The 21316-nt window shown below is 38.0% G+C and overlaps 1 protein-coding gene across 3 annotated transcripts in view; it reads right to left on the bottom strand.

The window, feature by feature from the left end:
• Positions 1-21316, bottom strand: part of LOC150013077 (histone-arginine methyltransferase CARM1-like) — a 233289-nt gene that overhangs the window by 193801 nt on the left and 18172 nt on the right. The window lies entirely within an intron of this gene.

Raw genomic sequence — 21316 nt, 5'->3', positions numbered from 1 at the left:
TGGTCTTCTTGCTAAATTTGATACCAAACATTTAAAGAAAAAAATAACAGCAAACTCATAAAACTCTTTCAGAATATAGAGAAAACGGGAATATTTCTCAAGTAATTTTTGAGGCCAACATAACTGTCATACTCATTCAGAATAACTCTGACAAAGAAGCACAAATATAGAAAATTATGGATCAACTTCTCTTAACACAGACACAAAATTTGTTAGCCAAATGAAAACAAACTGAAACAGTAGTATAACAATCATGACCAAGTAGGGTTTCTATGATGTCAGGCTGGTTTACCATTCAAAAATCAATCACCACGTTTCACTACATTAACACTACAATGTTTCAATTAACAACAACAAAAATGGGAATAATTCAAACTAGGAATAGAAAAAAAATTTCTAAATCTGATAAAGTGCATCTATGAAACAACCTCAACAAACATCACAGCTAATGGTTTAAAATGTGAGTAGGCAAGCCACAGACTAGAAGAAAATACCCTCAAAACATACAATTGATAATATACTGGTACCCAGGATTTATAAAATACTCCCACAACTCAATCATAGAGACAAATAACTCCCTCAAAAACAGGCAAAAACTTGAAATAATTCAGAAAAGAAAATATGCATAGCAAAAACTGCCTGAAAAAGTTCTCAATGTCAGTAGTCATCAGAATTAAATTTAAAGTACAAGGAGACACTACTAAAACATGACAGAATAGCTAAAATTAAGAAGACTGATGCACTATTGGCGAACACATGATGCACCCAGAATGTTCATGCGTCACTGGGGGAATGCAAAATGGTATACTTATCACTTTAGAACAAGCCTGGCAGTTCTTGTAAGACTCAACCAAATGCCCACTCCATGACCCAGTATTTCCAATTCTACGTATTTCTGCATGAAAAAGAAATATATGTCCATAAAATGACATTTTATGTACAAGAATACTTATAGCAGCTTTATATAATTTATATATTTTTTTACTTATAGCCTGAAACTGGAAATCAATAAAAATGTATAAACAAACTGAGGTATATTAATATTCAATACAATCCAACAATAAAAAGGGACTCAAAAAAACATGGGTGAATCTCAGAAATATTATGTTGAGTACAAGAAGATTTACACAAAGAGTACATATAGTGTGAATCCACGTAGAAAGACAAGCAAAACAAGGGGAAATCCATCAGAATAGTGGTTGCCTCTGAGAGGAAGGACAGGTCCAAGGCTGAGCAGCTTTCTGGGTGATGGTAATGTTTTCTGTCTTGTTAGGGTTTGGGTTACCTGGATGGAAGCATTTATAAAAACTCTGCAAATGGTACATGTAAATTTTATATATTTTATTTTATGTAAATTTTACCAACAAAAATAGTAAATATCAAAATTTGTAGTATGCTTGCTGAATTTTATGTAAAATTTACCAACAATGAAAAAAAAAAGGTAAACAAGTATCGAATTTCATAGTATGCATGCTGAGCTATTTAGGGTGAAATATACTGATATCTATAGATGATTCTGAAATGTGTCAAAAACGCAAAGGTGGATTTATAAATGAATAGATTAAGGAACAGATATGTGATAAAGCAAGTATAAGCAAATGTTAATGATAAAATCTAGGTTTGGGGTTTATGGATGTTTACTCACAATATAAAATTTTCATACTAGGATATCTGGGGACAAAAGAAATATCATTGTAATTATATTTAGGTGAAAATATTTGAAAGTCGTATTGTTTAAAAATTGAGGATTTGTGGTAATGTTAACTATTTTTTAATATTGATTTTAATCTGATCACTTAACTCTTGATAACACTAATTTTCCTTGTTGATTCTTAGTTTTTCTAGAGACAACTAAGTCATCTATCGATTTTATTTCTTCCTTTTTAAATTTTTGACACTTGGCATTAAATTAGTTAGAATTTTCCAGAATAATCATTGCTATAGCGGGTGTCCTCGTCCTGGTCCTGACTAAAAGGAAAGGCAGAGCTAATTTCAGCCAGTCTATTGGTATGGCCACATGGGCAGGTGAAGAGGTGCTGTACTACCACCAGGAAACTCTTGTCTCCTACTCAGAAGGTTAATGCTTCTCACAGCAGGGGGCTCCACAGGACTCTGGGACAGCTCACAGGCCCCTGGCCATCCTGCCTGGTGGTACCTGCACTATGTGTACCAGTGGTGAAAGCTTCTTATATCCCATCATTATGAAATGGGCTATTGGATGAAAATCTGTGACCTTAAAAATATCTAGAACCCTATGTTCCTTAGTTTAATAGCAGAAAATTATGTTAGACATTTCTTAATACAAAACCACAGATTTATTGCACTTACAATGACATTTAGAAAGGTTTTTATTTTTAGCATAGAAAATTACTGTTACAATTAATGAAAAACCAGAGCACCAATTTTACATACACTGTAAAAACAAATATGTATAGAAGATACTTAAAGACACATAGAAGCACAATGTATTAGTGATATATGTCTTATGGAATATTTTGGGATTTTTCTGCCTTCCACCCTTCTTTTGTTTCCTCTTTTCTTTACATAATGAGTTTGCAGTACTTCAACACTGAGAGAAAAAAAATCAAACCTTTATATTGGAGAATCAATACAATTCAGCGCCCTCAAAAACTCTGAGACAATTTGCACATACATGAAATTAAATTAAAATAACAACTGAGTACATGTAAAAAAGTGCAAAAATTAGCATAAATTGAAGTAGAGACACACAATAGAAGGGAGGTATCAGGCACAGCACAGTTTGTGAAAATTATTCATTTATGATTTACCTACTTCTGATAAGTTGCCCTGGCTGGTTTAGCTCAGTGGATTGAGCGTCGGCCTGCGAGCTAAGTGTCGCTGGTTCGATCTTCCAGTCAGGGTACATCAGAGAAGGAAAACTCTGACTCCAAAAAACCTCCGCTGCCTTGCGGCATACCTCTTCAGGGGAAAGGCTAAGGGAGTAAACCCCGACAGAAAATCCGGAGCCGGAGTCCCTAAGGCGGTTTGACGTTGTAGTCAACACCGGCAACTCCTGCGGCGCACCTGAACCCAAGCTGTATCGACTCCGTCTTTCCCTTGGACCCTTCAGCTGTGAAGAGAGGGGGTGTCTGCTGCATGGGCAACAGCAGACCCTCCATATTACCCTGCCCAGGCTCTGTAGCTTCAGCGTCATCGCAAGATGTCGATTCAACACGAGAGGAGACAGATACCATGTCACTCCCGAGTCGGACTGCACAGCCATTCTTGGCGGTGCAGATAGACTCTGAAGAAGCTACACCATCGTCTCTCGAGACGGACGGCTGCCGACGACGACGACGACTTCTGATAAGAATTCTAGGCTGTCCAGAAGATGAGGTCAAAAGAGGGGAAAACTTGTGACACACCTCCTTGGAGAGCCCAGGTGGCCTTGGCACGCAGCAGCCATAACACTTCCACGATGCACTATTTCATTGTGTCCCCGTGAATTCTGGCAACTCTGGAACTGCAGAGTTCCGCATCAGGGCAGTGTTAAGTACTGACAATATGAATTCTAATGGCAGTAATTGTGCTGGGCCATCAAAACAAACCAGTATCAATAATTGACATCACTTGAACCCACCTATCCACTTGATTCCGCTGTTAGAAAGGCTGAAAATCAACGTCTAATGAATCCTTTTCTTCCAGTGTTGGTCTGTAAGCCCTCACTGAAAGAAACAGACTTCAGATTTCTGAGCTGTTTTCAGGTGTAACAAAAGAAAGGAACTGGATGGAGTGTTCTCTGCCGCAGAATCACAAAGCATAACTGAGAGGCATCAGTGGCCGTGCACTCGGTAGTTAAGGGGCACTGGTCAGGCTGCACTTCGACAGCGCAAACCAAAAGCACACTGTTAGTCAGACTTCATCTGGTGTCTAAGGCGTTTCATCAGACTGAGTGTGAATTATTCTAATAAAGGCTATGCACACTCCTTGCAATAAATTAGTACAAAACTCTGGGATATTAGACTATAGCTGTGCATGTGTGCCTGAATAATATATTGCCATGTACCTTTATAATTTGTACAAACCACCACTAAGTAGAAGTTACCTAAGAAAGTTTACTAAGCAATAGGAATTGGCTTATAAGGCTTTGGGTAAGTTATTTCACCTCTCTAAGCCTCAATTTTCTCAACTATAATTATGAGATGATAATGATGATGGCGGTGATGATAATAAGAAGTAATAAGAATACCTTCCTCATGGGGTTGCTGTGAGGCTTAAATCAAATACCAATGTGTGGGTTTGTAATCACGGCATAAAGATGTGCTAGGCTCCGCTTCTCTCCTTGGACATTTCATTTCTCTGTTTAATGAAGAGATCATCCTGAACAAACTTCTACAACGCCAGCCAGAATACTTCACAACAAGCAGAAAGCAAGCCGAAATCCGGCAATCCTGCAAAGCCATTTTAAATTACTGGGCAATGGCCAAGAGACCTACCAAGGCAAAGAGAGGAGTTGGGAGCAGAGCACCGAGGCACTGCCCCTTAACAAGCAGTTTGAACCTTCAGCCAGGATAATATGCCTAAATGAATGGAGGTCAAATAAATACCACAATTTTTAAAATGCTAACAGGAAAGTGAGAAACAAATGTACAGAACAAACGGTCAGAACAGACAGGCTGCACCATGTTTCCAAACCCTTGCATTGGAAGCAGAGCCGTAACGAGAGGATTGCTTAATCAAAGGATTCTTTAAAAAGTAAATGTATACCCCATGCAGTTAAAGACCAAGACCAGAACACTGGGTAAACTGATGAATTAGGGAACTGTTCCTTGTTTGTCAAGAGGTTCTGCCTTAATGAAACCACTAGCAACCGCAAATGCAAGAAACTGAATTTCCATAAATAACTTCACTGTCATTTCACACCTCTTGTAACTTTCAGATCAAAAGCCTCGACCCTCCTAGGTCTTCCACCGGATTGTTCTGTCAGTAGTCATGCATCAGTCCTTACGCAGGCTACCAAATCATTCCATTTCAGACAGTGCAGTAAATTGATTAATACATTTGAAAATTCACAGACTGTTAAAGCTGGAAGAAACATAGAAATTTAGTCTGCACCCCTCATTACCCAGGTGAAAAAAGAAAGAAAGAAAGAAAGAAAGAAACACGACCAGGCACATGACCGAAGTTGCACAGCAGGCTAATTTCTAAATGATTAGCTGACATGGGAATGAGCATTTCAAGGGTCTTTTCAATACTCATGGTTTTCAAATAGTTTTGAACGACTAACTCTTATTATTTTAAAACAAAATCGGACACAGAACTCCTATTTACATAACAGTCAGAGATATATGCTAAGAAAGGCCATCAGGCGAACTGGCTGACCCTGCCTCTCCTTACTCCTCTTGTACTTGTCTTACCTCCTCCATCCTATCCCCAGCTCAGACCTGCACGACACCTCTGCTGGCCCCTGGGACTTAAGAGAGCAGAATCTGATCTTTGCATATATCATCATGGGACTGCTGCTTCTTCTGAAATACTGTGGCTCTTTGCTCCCTCACTATTGGGCTATACCTTCTGTGAGCACAGGCTGTACCCTGGGGCCAGAGGCTCCTAGACTCCTGCTCCTCTTCTTTTCCTCCTCCTCTTGCTTGTAGACAACTCAATTATTTCTCTGGTGTCTTCTCTCCTTTAGGCCATAGCCATGGACAACTCTATTAACTGCTCTACATGTCTGAGCAAATCTATTTTATTTTAAAATGTATCAAAGCAAAGAAAAACAGATTTTCTGGTTCAGAATGTCACTACTGTTTTATAGTTGGCCCCTTCTTAACTTGGTAGTTTGTGGAAAGAAAAATAAAAACAGGAAATGTTCTTTCCTGGGGTTTTCATTCTTCTGATAGTGCTGTGAGTGGACTCACTTTCTGGGAGCATATTCAAGCCAACATGCATCATTACATTAGGCCTTCGGAAAGCCGTGAGATCGAAAAACCAGTTCGAGGCATTCCAACAGAAGCAACAGACAGAAAAAAAATTATTCTCACTTTCTAACTGTCTTTATGTTCACAACTGCTACAAGTTCAAAGCAAATCTTTTCCCCCACCCTATAGAAGATACAGGAGATAAATACCACTCCCTTTATTTCCCCTCAACCCTCAATGTTGCTCAACCAGGACAGCTTTGACATTGGAAAGGAAAATTTTTGCGATGTGGGATTGTCCTATATATTGGACAGTTAGCATTACTTCCCTCACTCCCTCAAGGCCAATAATGCCACTCCCTAATCATTGTGACAGCCAAAAATGCCCCTGCATTTTCTAAATACCGCCTAGGAGTGCAGAACCATCTCTCTTTGAGAACCAATCCCTATTCATCACGTCCTCTATTTTTCCCTTCATTCTTTACCCCAGGCTAGGCCAGGGAGGCCCTCTTCCTGTCCCCATAACACCTTTGTACTTCTCTTGTGCCTAGGCCCATTGGTCTCCACTGCCAACTTTGAACATATTAGGGATGAGGATCACAACCAAACCTTTGTATCCTATTAAGTGCTCAATAAATGTTCATTGAAAAAAGTGTATGAAACAAACAAATGACATACGCAGGGCCTCTGATCAACTAGGTAAGACTAAACTGAGGATTCAATGCAAACAAGCCCTCCTATTCCACAATGCTACCTAGGTAATATTTTGAAATAAAGAAAATATTTGGAAGAGACTGGGTTTTCTAAAGTGAGTAGGAATATTGAGTGGCTCAGGCAGTACATACAAGATACCAAAACACCAACAAAATTGCCTTTTCTGTTAGGATGATCGTTTTGCCCAATGAAAACCAAATGGTACAAACTTTTCCAAAGAAAAAGGGACTTCCACTGAATTTATGTGTGTGTGTGTGTGTTTTCACATAATTAGTTTAAAAAATCTAACATGGGGTTGTTGACTAATATTCTTCATCTTCAAATTCTGGCCTATTAGCCCAACCTCAAAAACGATTTCCTGATTGATAATTATATTAAATTATGTAGATAGAGCTGTAGTTCTCATCTGACTATATCTGCACTTTATAAAAGTCTTTTCTAATCAGTAAATATCAGCTACAATATGATTTGTATCAGTGATTATAAAGCAGCCATGGTATTTAGTACATTTCATTATATTTTCAAGCATCAGATTCTCAGGTTATTAAATTAGACATGCTACCACTGGGGAGTCTGGCAATTTTTCCTAATTAACAATGACAAAGGGAGACAAAGAGTAATATTGTTTCACGGTCCAAATGTATTCAGAAGCTAATTTCTTCTAAGAGACACTATACTTGGTGATCCTTGTAGAAAAACACACATACACATATTCACACACACACACAGGCTCCATTTTCACCAAACAGCATAAAGCAGGCACTCAACAAAAAAGGAGTTCTAAATGAAATCTCTCTTCTTTTCCTATTTGTGCTTTTGATGCTATTTTAACACAATTGCAATCAAAATGATCATTGAAAGTAATGTTACAAGTTATGTGTGGTCACCAATGAAAATCAATAAGGCCACTTAAATAACAGTTCCAATAAAACAAATTATATATAATTCTTACCTTCAGAACTCAATGATGCTTGAAATGAAATCCCTTTATACCCTTTATGCAAGTATGTCTCAGTAGTAGTGACTTGAAAAAGGGAGTTTTTATCAGCAAGATTTCTGCTACTGCACGTTTACCTTGACTTAAGGGGTCGAGAGATGCTGGATCAATGTATTTAAGTGCTTGAAGCATGCTGCTTCTTAGCTTACAGAAAAATGCTACCTATAGGGTCTCCCTGCTCTTAATAGGGGTAAAAAATAGAAAGAAAAAATCCTTTTACACAGAGGTTTTTAACTATTAAAATCTTCATTATGATATACATATGTATGTATATAAAATATATACTGATAATAGAAATACATATTATATATACACACATGTAAAATATGTGTATATATATACCATCTATATATTTTTTATATGTGTAGGGGTGTGTGTGTGTATATACATACATATATATAATCAGAGGTATATACATATGATTTCCATGACTTCATGACTTAATATAAATACCTCAATGCATCTAATCTTGGTAATATGCCTGGCATATATAGCTGATAATTATCATAGCACTAAGTGCTAGGCATTGTTCCAATGCTTTTCATATTTACTCATTTAGTCCTCATAAGATAGGTGCCAATATAATATTGATGTTACACATAGAAAAACTAGGCACAGAGACTTTCTAAAGCCACTCAGGAAATAAGTGCTAGAGGCAGGATACATCTCAGGCAGCCTGGTCCCAGGCCAAAGCTACTGAGCAGAACCCAGAGGACACAATGGGCTGATGCCTACTGCTCTCCACCTTCTTCAATATGCTCACCTTTGCTCCTCACTATTAGCCACGCTGACCTCTTTTTCTTTTCTTCTTTTTAATCCTCACCCAAGGAGATTAAAAAATATATATATATATATGTGTATATATATATAAATTTTAGAGACAGAGGAAGGAAGAGGGAGAGGGAGAAACATCAATGTGAGAGAGAAACATCAATCGGCTGCCTCCTGTATGCGCCCTGATCAGAAATTGAACCCGCAACCCTGGTATGTGCCATGAGTAGGGATCAAACCTGCAAGCTTTTGGTGTATGGGACGACGCTCCAACCAACCGAGCCATCCAGCCACAGCTGCTGGCCTCTTTTAATGTATTCAAGTCTCTGTGCCAGCCACAGGGTCTTTGCATGAATGTTCACTCTTGCTGGATCACTCTTCTCTCTCCTCCTCTTCAATCTCAGCTCATGAGTTACTTTCCCAAAAGCAGCATTCCATGACTGCCCCATTAGAGGCTGCCCCATTAGAGGTTCCCCCAGCACCATGGATTTTTTTCTTTGGAGAACAAGACTACACTTGTCTGTACAATCATGTGATCAGTATCAGTTTCTCCCTCTAAATTGTGAGCTCCAAAAAGGTGGAAGCTGCATCTGCTTTTGTTCACCCCCAGTGTTTCTGCCAGTACCTGAAACATAGTGTGTATTGAATTGATGGAGGAATAGACTGCTATTGTGTCCTCTGAGAAGAAAGGTCTTTCAGATGGGTTTTTCTGAATTTGAAGAATTAAAGTTGTCAACATATAAAAGAGGGCCAAAAGGAAAGAGGGTGTGTCAGAGAATGAAGGGTTAGAGAGGGGTGGGGTGTGGACTTCATTTAACCATTTAGCTGACAATTACTGAGCACCTCCCTGCTAAGTACAAGTAATGTGGATGTCATGATGAGGACAATTCTGGAAGGAAATAGCTCTCCATTTTCAATCAAAGAAATTCAATACAACTTAAGGACAATATACAAAGATGAGAGGAAGGAGGAACAAATCAACTCACCATGGGAATGGTTTTAGTGGCAAAGTGATTTCTTGCTAAGGGTAGGAGGAGGAAAATGTATTCTTCAGGTTGGTGAAAAACAATTAGATAAAATCTTAGATTTAGAGTTATAGGTACATGAGAGCAAACAGTGTTCGAGGTGCTACAAAAGACTTGGAAATGCAGGGGTGCACAAGAACGCTGCGTGTTAGCGGAAGAGCCAGAGGCTAAGTAGTGGCCAGTGTATGTCATGCACAACAGTTCTCGCTTTGTCCTATAGTGAATGAAGAAACGTGGGAGCTATAAATGCAAGACAAATGTAACATAAAATGGCACAGATTGTTCTTACATACCTAATTATTTTTTCTTCTCTTACCTTCATAAATTCTTCTTGGCTTTCCCACCCTTAGTGTGTCTGGCAAGGGTGCACTGCCTGCAATCGGCCCCTCGGTTTCTTTCAACTCTCATTTTTAGATAGGACAAGGGTCTCAAGGTCTGGGCAGTTCTTACCAAATGCTGTTCTTGCTAAATGTTGAAATGTAGCACAGTATTTTGCAGATATGGTTGTAAACAAGATGAGTTTGACAGAACCCCAACCAGATAAATGTAGTCAACTATGAAGAAATCAACATGTAATTAACTAAATAATGTATATAAGCAACAGCTAAGCCTCCCTTCCGGGAGATGGAACTCTGAATGTGAATACCTTCCTTCACTTGCTGCAAGTAAATAAAACTACCTAATAACAGCCACATCTTGTTCGAATAGGATGCCCCAAGCAGCAAACCTGTTGAGTTTGGTAACAATGTGGCTTTAGGGTTCACCTCCATTGAGGCGAGTCTGCAGACACTGTCGCTAACCCTGTACCCTTTCCCAACTTTTACCCTCACACCTCTTATTGCACACATGGGCATTTAATCTCTGTTTTAGCCTTTCCTGGACCCAATCCTCCAGTGGCTCGCCTTCATGACTTTCATGATCTATTAATATAATTTCCCTCAGGATTGAAACCTGACACATTTCCCTGTGTTATTGGACAAGTGAAAATGTTATGTTTATGAATACTAGAAAAATCTTGCTGGCAGCAATGAAGAAATTGTATTTAGGTGGGATCTGGGGTGGGTACTAGAAAGGTTACTATAGCCTTCCTTCTATCTCCCTTCATCCTTACAGAGCTTTTAGAAGTGCACTACACTCTGGGAAGGCTCTTAGGTCTTGGATATCGGTAAGGCCACCACATACAGGTTTGTAGGTTGTATACTGCACATAGGTTCCCAGGAAGGTGTTTAACAGGGGCTGAAATCTAGGCATGCTCTTGTTAACCATATCTTTCTATCTGTGCAGAGCAAGGTACCTTCTTCTACCTCAATGATGGCCCTAGACATAGAAGTGTATCAGACAAGCAAACCAAGTTGAAGATAACTCTGGAATCACAGAACAGACACGTAGGAGGAAAAAAGGGAAAGATCACTCTGCCCAGTAAGAAACACACTGAAGTCCTGAAGTCATCTGTACCTTTGGCAACTGACACACCTTGCTGTCTTACAGAGCCTATGATCAGGCTACTCGCTGAGCAAAATGGGAAAGAAAAACAGATGTGTGCCAGTAGAAACTCATACCAGCTTACCTGCCAATCAATCTGGTGTTTTTTAAAAAAAATTTAAACCAACTAATATAAACTAATACAAATATATAAACAACAAAGGAAAATCAATGGCACAAAAGAGAATAATCAAGAAAAATAATCATAACTGACACTAGAAGAGAACCAAAAAGAAGATATTTTAGGAGGTTTGATATACACACAGAGATTCCAAAGGATATTATATCAAGTGCTAGAAATGATTGAATATAGTTGGAGGTATTAGTTGTTCATTAAACTCACTTTTCAGTATACCTTTGTGTTCAGAAACTTTTTTTGAAGTTAAAAGGAAAAAATATATTTATATAATAAGGACAATAGAGGAATGAAATGTAGAAATGATGTTTGAAATGGAATGAGGTGATCATGAAAATGAACAGGCATAAAAACCAAAAAGGTAAAATGCTACCAAATGGTAAGGAAGATAAATTTAAAAAGAAATATTTTTTAAAGACTCAATGGTACAGAATACCAAGTATAGAGAGAAAACTAAAACTACTACAGAGAAAAAAGACAGATGACCTATAAAAACTAGATTAAACTGAGAACAGTCTTCTTTGACACAATACCGAATACTAGAAGATTGTGGAAATGCAAATGTCTGTCGGACAATGATCATCCAGCTAGGATTGCAAAGCCTGCAGACAGAAATTAATTTGAGGACAAAATAAAGACAGTTTGAGTCATGCAAGATTCAGAGAATTTGCCTCCCATGCACCCAGTATAGCACGCAATGGAGCCAAGAATAACTTAAAAATAGAAAGAAAGCTAAAAAGAAATTTAAAAGAAGCAATAAGTCCTTGATATTGGGACATTCTTTGATTATCAAGGATTTTGAGACATAAAATTAATTTCTTTCTCCATAGTCCTAATCAGTATTTGGGATTATTTTAAGTACAACTTAGATAATCACAATACTATGCTATTTTATTGAATTTATAGACAAAGCAAAGAAGACTTAGAGATATGGGACAAAGTATAAATGGTCAAACATTAATAGAGAAAAAATATATGCTTAAGAAAATCAATAAGGTTAGAGTAAAAATACTCTAGATTTCTTATCTTTCATAGTGAAAGCCAATAGTTTGAACACCAACTGCCTATCAAAGAAAAGTGTAAGCCCTGGATGCTGTGGCTCAGTGGATTGAGCACTGGCCTGTGAACCAAGTGTTGCTGGTTCAATTCCCAGTCAGGGCACATGAGTAGGTTGTATGTCAGGTCCCCACTTGGGGGCACGAGTGAGAGGCAACCACACAGTGATGTTTCTCTCCCTCTCTTTCTCCTTTCCCCTCTCTCTAAAATAAATAAACAAACAAACAAATAATTAAAAATAAAAAGAGAAGTGTATCATTTGAAAGCATACTAAACATAGCTACATGTCAGGTACCGGACAGGGCAATATTAAGATAAAATGTTTAATACAGGAGAGCCCTGAACATTTTTAACTTTTTAAATATAAAAGGAAAATATTGTAAAATGAGCTTACATAAGATGGTAATAAATGTTCCTTTAAAAATATTTTCTCAGTTGGTTAGAGCATCGTCCCGATACACCAAGGTTGCAAGTTTGACCACCGGTCAGGGCACATATAAGAATCAACCAATGAATGCATCAGTAAGTAGAATGACAGATCTAGGTCTATGTCGCTGTCTCTCTCTAAAATTAACAAATAAAAATTAAAGAAAATATTTTCTCTTTTCATATTTTTCATCACAGGAAGCCTCAATACAGTAGCAGGTATGTTTATATAAATGACAAAAATGTAACAATATAAGCATGCCTCACATCTTGCCCTCCATCTGTTCCCCTATTAGGAAATTAAACAGCCTTGTAGCAGATAATCCTTTCACAAGTGATTCTTCCAGGTAGCCTCTGTGTGTGGCATATTCATTTGAGCCTTACAACTCTTAAAGTAAGAGGGACCTCTTTAGGCTTCGCTCTTGAGACATCAGTTTTTTTCCAACACAGACACTGTCTTTATATTCTGCCTGCTGACTATGAAATTCACTTGACTACAGTGAAATCTGGCTTTCACAAGGAGTTCAGGAGTTAACTGTTACTGAAAAAAAGTCTGTGGGAGGGAAAGTCTGCCATGGTTAATGATATGATTTATTGCAATTACAGAAAACTACCCTGATTGTTCAAATTGCAGTCTGTGGGCCTCAGCCAGATTAAATGCCAGGCTGTGACTAGCACTGGGGAGGTAATCAAATAGTTGCCTTTGCTAAATAACACTCTTAAATTCACACAGAAAACTTTTTAAAGTATAAATTGGTATGACATGATTAAAAGAAACAAAACACCAGGATTTAAAAAATTTGATTATCCAATGAAAACTGACCTGGTGTTGCTGACCAAAACTGATCTTTAAGGCAATTTTTCCAGAGATATTTGAAGTTTAATGTGGTATATACAGCCCAAAATTTCACATAACCTAAGATCTAGTTGTTTCAAAATATAACAACATCATTTACAAATGTGTGTATCTCCCCAAAGTCCATATGTTGAAATTTGAATGCCCAAGTGATGGAATTAGAAGGCAGGGTGGTTGAGAGGTGCTTAGGACATAAGGGTAAAGCCCTCATTCATTGGATTGGTGGCTTATAATTGAAATCCCCGAGAGTTCTCTCTCCTTCTGTCCACCACGTGAGGATACAGTGAGAAGCCAGCCACCTGTAATTCAGAAGAGGGCACTCACCAGACCCTGACCATGCTGGCACCCTGTTCTCCTCCAGCCTCCAGAACTGTGAAAATAAATTTCTGTCGTTTATAAGCCCCCAGTATTTTGTTATAGGAGTCCATACTAAGACCCTCATCATTCAAGAACTTTGAGAAAAAAGAGAAAAATTGTAACAAATCAAGACGATGGACAAATTTAACTTGGAAAGAAAAAGAGGAAGAAGTAAAATAGCGGTAATGTCTATGTCCCATTAGATATTATCCATTCAGAAGACAGCCTGCCTGATACACCAGATATGAGAGCGAGGAAAGAGGTAGCATTTTGAAAGTGTGTCAAGTGTCATAGTTAATTTGGTCTACTGAAAAAAAGTGTCAGTCACCTATGTTATCAGTGATAAATGTGGATGATCACAGACTCCTTGGTGGTTAAATAATTGTGGACATGGTATTTTTAGTCCCCCCCAAAAAATGGTACAAAAGATAATAAGAATAGTTAATATTGATGCTTGCTAATGTGTATTATTTTCCAAAAATGTTATAAAATCACTTTTTATCCAACTTATTATCATCCCTAACATGTCTAGACTCAAGCATTTCCAAACAACTGCAAAAGGGTATGTATTAATTACATCTCACACCGAGGGCACCAGAATCATAAAAGGCTTTGTTGCATCTTCCCAAGAAGCATGAAGTTGAGCTTTGTTCTAAAGTTAAGTGATGGGCTAAGTTTCAATCTTGCCTGTGCTGAATTTACAGTCTACTAGGGAAATGGAATCCGTCGTCGTCGTCGGCAGCCGTCCGTCTCGAGAGACGATGGTGTAGCTTCTTAAGAGTCTATCTGCACCGCTGAGAATGGCTGTGCAGTCCGACTCGGGAGTGACACGGTATCTGTCTCCTCCCGTGTTGAATCGACATCTTGCGATGACGCTGGAGTGTCCTCTCCAGTGAAGCTGAAGCTACAGAGCCTGGGCAGGGTGATATGGAGGGTCTGCTGTTGCCCATGCAGCAGACCCCCCCTCTCTTCGCAGCTGAAGGGTCCAAGGGAAAGACGGAGTCGATACAGCTTGGGTTCAGGTGCGCCGCAGAAGTTGCCGGTGTTGACTACAACGTCAAACCGCCTTAGGGACTCCGGCTCCGGATTTTCTGTCGGGGTTTACTCCCTTAGCCTTTCCCCTGAAGAGGTATGCCGCAAGGCAGCGGAGGTTTTTTGGAGTCAGAGTTTTCCTTCTCTGAGGGAAATGGAATAGACAGAGAGAAATACCACAAATAATCCACTAATGACTCACCAGAGACAAACACAGATTCCACTGACAAAAGAGAAATATTAAGATATATACACATAATTTAGATAATCAGCACATAAATCACTTTGAGTGCATGAGGAAGTATAAGATGTAGATTGATCTGGATTAAGGTAAACTAACTCAGAAAAAGCTACCATGAGATAGAGATGTGAACTATCAGAGAAAAGATGGAAGTGTAGAAGTCCTGATCGAATTTGGAACATCGGCCATGGAATGGGGCTGAATTGTGTCAGGGGTGCTCACCCACAGAAGCACTCAACTGTTGCACCCGCTCAGAGAAACCAGAACTGCGGTTAGCGGTGAAGCTGAGGCCAAAATCAGACATAAGAATGATGGCTAAGAGGAACCAAAATCAGAATTTTTTTGTTTTTTGTTTCAAATAAGATTGATAAATAAGTAAATGACAAAAATCAGAAACCCAGAGAAACACTTGTAGGATAGAGACTAGGAGAGATGAAGAGTAAAGAAAATGCCCCATGAATTTCAAGGGTCTTGCTGGCTATATGCAGTTTTAAAAGACTGGACTTTTTGATCGGCCAGCTTGGCATTTAGTTTTGAATCTACTTGGTTTGTGTTTGTGTTCTTCTCCCTAAACCAAAAATCTGTGTGGAGCAGGAACTCTGAGAACACAGAGCACACCCCTAGCTGTCCACAGGAAGCCCCTGAGGTGAGAATCTCAGGTTAGCAACGAGTCTCAGAAATGCATTCTGTTTATAAAAAGCTTGATGATTATTCCTTCATATGTCTTTAGTACAGCAAGATTTATTTGTCTTCAAAAGGATTTCTTCTGTGTACTGGCTTATTAGTTATAGCTCCTCTTTCAGTCCTGAAATACTGTCAAATAATTTTCTAATAAGTACTGTCAGTTGTTTTCAAAATGCTACCACTAGGGAGTAACCAAAAGTAAATATTGAAATTCTTTACAGAGAAGACTAAAAAAATAGAAAATCTTTCAATTAATGTAACTTAATATGTCTTGTTTAAGCCAATAAAGAGTTTGTTATAGGAGAGGTGTATGTGATTAATTGTTGTTACACTGATGAATAAGCCACAGCTCCTGAGTTCGGGATAAAGAACATCACTGTAACCATAAAACACACACACACACACACACACACGCACACACGGAGAGAGAGAGGGGTGTGTGTGTGTGTGGGTGTGTGTGCACACGCGTGCAATGGTTAAGTTTACATGCCAACTTGACTGGGGTGTCCAGGTATTTGGCTAAACATTATTTCTGGGTGTGTCTGGATGAAATTAGTGTTTGAATTGTTGAAATCAGTGAAGCAGTTTGCCTTCCCCAACGTGGTGTGCATCATCCATCCCTTTGAGGACCTGAATAAAACAGAAAGGTAGCGGAAGGAAGAATTCATCCCTTCCTGCCTGATTACTTCATCTGAGGGGACATTGATCCTCTCCTGCCCTTTGTGCTCCTGGTTTTCAGACATTCACATTCAGGATGAATTACAACCCTGGCACTCCTGGGTCTCCAGCTTGAGGTTAGAAGATGATGGAGCTTCTTAGCCTCCATAAATGCATGAGCCAATTATATACAAATGCACACACACACACACACACACACACACATACATATAATGTTATACTATTGTTTCTCTATATAAAACCTAAGGTTGAGGTTACAAATCATGCAAACTAAATTCAAAAGGTTGACAAATCGCTCTGAGGAGAGATGGGAGAGACAGATTGTTCCACTCCTGGAAGATTAGGGGAATATTAAAAGCAGGAAATAAAATCAACTGAAAGATTAATGGGCTTTTAAAGACTAAAGGTGAACTAACATGACAGTTTAGAACCTGGAAGCCCCAGACACAAGTGGAGTCCTTACCTACTCACCAACTCTTTTCTATGGGCCTCTGCTGGATGCACATGAGAAAGACTGACAGCAGGGCAGGGAAGGGCACCCGAGAGAGCCACCTGCTGCCTGGGGGCACAGGGTACAGAGCCTGACGATGCACGAGTGGAGTGGGACTACCTGGAGCAGGCAAATGCCTTTACCACATGTATGGAAATGATACAATTAGTTTTCTCCTTAGTGCAATTAAAATAAGAAATAAATGGTTTCTCAATAGTCTAAAAATGAAACCTAATTGATTATTTTAAAATTATTCTGTTGGAATCTGTTAAGTAACTATTATTTTAAGTTTTTATGTCAATAGTCATAACTAGATTGGTTATCAATTTTTATAACTGGTACATTTTTATGAAATCATCAGTTTGGGAATCAATAATAAATATTTCATAAAACAAATCTGAAAGATATCAACTGTTATGCTTAGGAATAGTTTAAGTATTCTTAATGTTTTGACCTATAAAATTTTTGGCAGACTACTCATGGTACTACCAAGGTATGGTGCTTTTATTGGGGGAACTCTCTAAATATTTGCTCCACTTTCTATAATAATTGTTCTGTTTAGAGTTTCTGCTTCTAATAAGGCCAATTTTGTAAGCTGCATTTAAAAGAAATTATTCATGGTATTTATTCTTTCAATTGTTTTTACATAAAGTAGCACAGAGTAGTGTCATGAATTTTTATAATTTCCTTTTATTTTTCAATTATAATTGACATTCAGTATTACTTCACATCTGTTTCAGGTGTGTGGCATAATGGTTATATATTTGTATAATTTATAAAACAACCCCCCAGTTAGTACCCACTTGGCACCATACACAGTTATTACAATATTACTATGTTTTCTATGATGTAGTTTACATCCCTGGGACTACTTTGTAACTGTCAATTTGTACTTCTGAATCCCTTCACCTGCTTCACCTAACCCCCCAACCACTCTCTCATCTGGCATCTGGCAGTTTGTTTTCTGTATCTATGAATCTGTTTATATTTTATTTGTTCATGTAATTTATTCTTTATATTCCACATGTGAGTGAAATCATATGGTATTTGTCTTTCTCTGACTGGCTTATTTCACTTAGCACAATACACTCTAAGTCCATTCATGCAGTCACACATAGTAAGTTTTCATTCCTTTTTACAATTTATTTTATTTTTGCATTTGCTTCAGCATTATTTTTAATTTAATCTTTATTGTAGTTTTTCCATTACCATTTAATCCACTTATACCCCCCATCAGCAATCACCACACTGTTATTCTTTAGGTGTAATGTTAGATTGGTTACTTGAAATTTTTCCTGTTTCTTGAGGTAGGCCTGTATTGCTATGAAATTTCCTCTTAGGACTGCTTTTGCTGTGTCCCATTGATTTTGGATTGTTGTAGTTTTATTTTCATTTGTCTCAGTATGTATATCTTTTGATTTCTTCCTTGATCTTGTTGATAACACATTAATTGTTTAGTAATGTGTTACTTAGCTTTCTGCACCTTTTTTTTTTCCTTGATTTTTACTTTTCTATCATTGTGGTGGAGAAGGTGCTGGATATGATTTTAATCTCCTTAAATTTACTGAGGTATTGTTATGTGGTTTAACATGTAGTCTATCCAGGAAAATGTTCCATGTGAACTTAAAAAGAACACATATTTTTCTGCTTTGAAGTAAAATGTTCTAAAAATATCAATTAAATTCACTTGGTCTAATGTGTCATTTAAGGCTACTGTTCCCTTGTTGATTTTCTATCTGAAGATCTACCCATTGATGTCAATGGGGTATTCAAGTCCCCTTATATGACATGGATATACACCTTTGACAGACGAGAGAATACCTATGCCTTTGATATTGGGTATCAGAAAAATCAAAGATAAATGAAAATCCATATTTAGACCCATGGACAAAGACAACAAAATGCAGATTGACTGTGGGAGTGGGGGAAAAAATGGGACAATTGTAACTGAAAAACAAAATAATTAAAAACAAAAAGAAAGGGAAGAGGAAAGCGAATCTGAATTGTGTGTACTGCTCTTGGTCTAACCAAGTCTGGCTAATGACACATAGATCCTAAGGTATTTTTAAATATTTCAAATGAATATGAGATACACTGCAAGTACTTGGAAAATGATTAAGGCACAGTTTAGGGACTGGCCCAAGACATTTAGAGGAAAGAGCAGAGCTGAGATGCAAACCCAGTCATTGGGGGGCTAGTGTCTGAACCTTCATAATGCTTCTCTGTGTTTGGTGGAGGAAAGTTCTGTATAATTACTTCATGACTTTTCTTTGGATAGAACTTAGTTTTCCTTGCAGGGAGACCCATTTCTGATTTCATATTTTTTTTATTCCTCATAGAAGGAAATATCTTATCCTGTTTCCACAGATGACAAGTCCTTCAGAATATGAATTAGCTTACTTTAGATTTTTTAAGAATATCATTCTCAGAAGAGCGGAGAACATGCCAACTATAGGCAATGAATATTAATTTTCTAATCTCTAGACTAATAAGAGCATTAGAAGAGACTGTGGTTCAGAGTGGTGGAATGAATCTTTAGGCTTACCTAGCTAGTACTTACTAGGGCCAGGGCCAGAGCTCGGCTCCCCAGTGCCCAGTTCAGTTCTCTCTGCTGCAGTCTCCTTAGTGAGTATTTATAATTCACTCTCTTAGCTAACTTTTATGCTTTTTATCTCTTGAGTCCTAGGAATAGTTATGATTTTTCTTTTATCATTTACAAGAGGGCTTTGTCTGTTTGTTTCATAAAGCATTTAATTCCTTGATGTTCTATTTAGAATGGTAGTACATTATCTTGTGTTAAAGCATTTCAGGTGTCCTGCTTCCTTTGCATTTCCCCATACTATGATGTGGCCCTTTACTCACCCCATTGTGAGGTCAGGGCTTGTGTCTTAATCATTTCTGCATTTCTAGTTCTAGTGGGTATAGTTATGCAGTTTCTGGATCAGAAAGTGTCATTTTTCCAAGGAAAATAATGACCTAGAATCCACATCAGCTTTACTCAACTATCATTAGTGAGAGAATTTTGTGTAACTTAAAATTAATCAAGTTTCTCCTTGCTCTTATTATCTCATTTTGTTCCACTTGGAGTAAATACTTCCTAATCAGAATGTGAGCCTGAACTTTAAAATAATAAAATATGACAAGTGAAGGCAAGCAGTTGAGCCAATTCGAAGAGTAATCTTCTCTAAGTTTTTACACACTTTTTCCCCTATTTATTTCTTAAATGCATATTATTATGCTTTTAGTTAGTATAGTTCACATGCGTCCCAACATATTTGCAATCTTTAGATAGCACCCACCTTTCAAACAGTACTGAAAAAATGTCTAACTAGAAAGCTAGAGAAGCAAGTTTTCTCCATGTAGCTTAGATTGAAAAAAATTGGAACTTCATGTCTTTTGATGCAGAATAGCAACCTTTACATAAACCTTTTCCAAAGCAGCATATTCTGACACTGGCAAGTAACAAGATGATGCTATGTCATGGTCATTTTCACTATTTCTGATAGTTTTTCATTCATTTATAATTATTTATTGAGTACTTTCTGTACCTGTCCCATTATACCACCTTACCAGGATCAAAAATAACCAATTATTTTATATGATTCTTGTCCCTGATAATTTGACCTAAGAGAAACAGAGACTGTTGTCAGAAGTTGGTGGACCTAGAGCCTCCAACTTACGAAAAGGTACATTCTTGCCCTCACACTTACTGATTTGTTCCTCCCAATTATATCTTTGGAGACCACTAGCTCTTAAATTCATAGAGTAGAATTTCTGTTAAATATACCAGTAACACAATATTTACAGAATAAGAGTCAACAACAGAACACAGAGGAACCAAGCAAGACATGAGAGGTAGAGTAGTGAAGGCTAGAAAGAACCATGGACCCATGTCCACCTTTTTATAACAGCATTCAGTAAAATGTCTCTTACTGGGTACCTCTGTACCATGTAACTGCTCCCCATCATTCTGCTTTGCCTTTGGTCTCGCATGTTTTACCTTGAGCAAGTTATCTACTGGGGCCTGTGGTGGTGGATAGGCCTCCAAATACATATACGTCTTCTGTGATTCTGGCATTCTCAGTCTTCCTGTGCCATTCCAGGTGTACCCGTGTACATCAACTATGTACTGGAGACTGACAACAGTGGGAAAGTGGGGTTCTCACAGTTGATCATCATTAGACATGTTTTATATGGTGGCACAATATTATTAAACATTTAATTTTCCGGGTAGTTGAGGTCATGGTGATGGTATCTATTGTACTCTCCCCCAGTATCACACCAATTAAAAATAGCACGAGGAACTAAAACTCATGCTTTCAGCATAAGAAGACGACAAATACTGTCTGAACTTCAAATTACCTGCAACTACAAAAACAAACATGAGATAGCCGTGCATTACCTCCCTCCTCCTGCTGTAAACCCATGTGGATTACAAGGGCAATCCCTGAAAAACTGCACAAAAAATAGAAGGAAGAACTAGCAGCAGGCAT

Source organism: Furipterus horrens, unplaced genomic scaffold (genome assembly GCF_987537825.1).
Source record: "Furipterus horrens unplaced genomic scaffold, mFurHor1.1.pri manual_scaffold_4, whole genome shotgun sequence".
Lineage (NCBI taxonomy): Eukaryota > Metazoa > Chordata > Mammalia > Chiroptera > Furipteridae > Furipterus > Furipterus horrens.
This window is presented reverse-complemented; position numbering and strand designations above follow the sequence as displayed.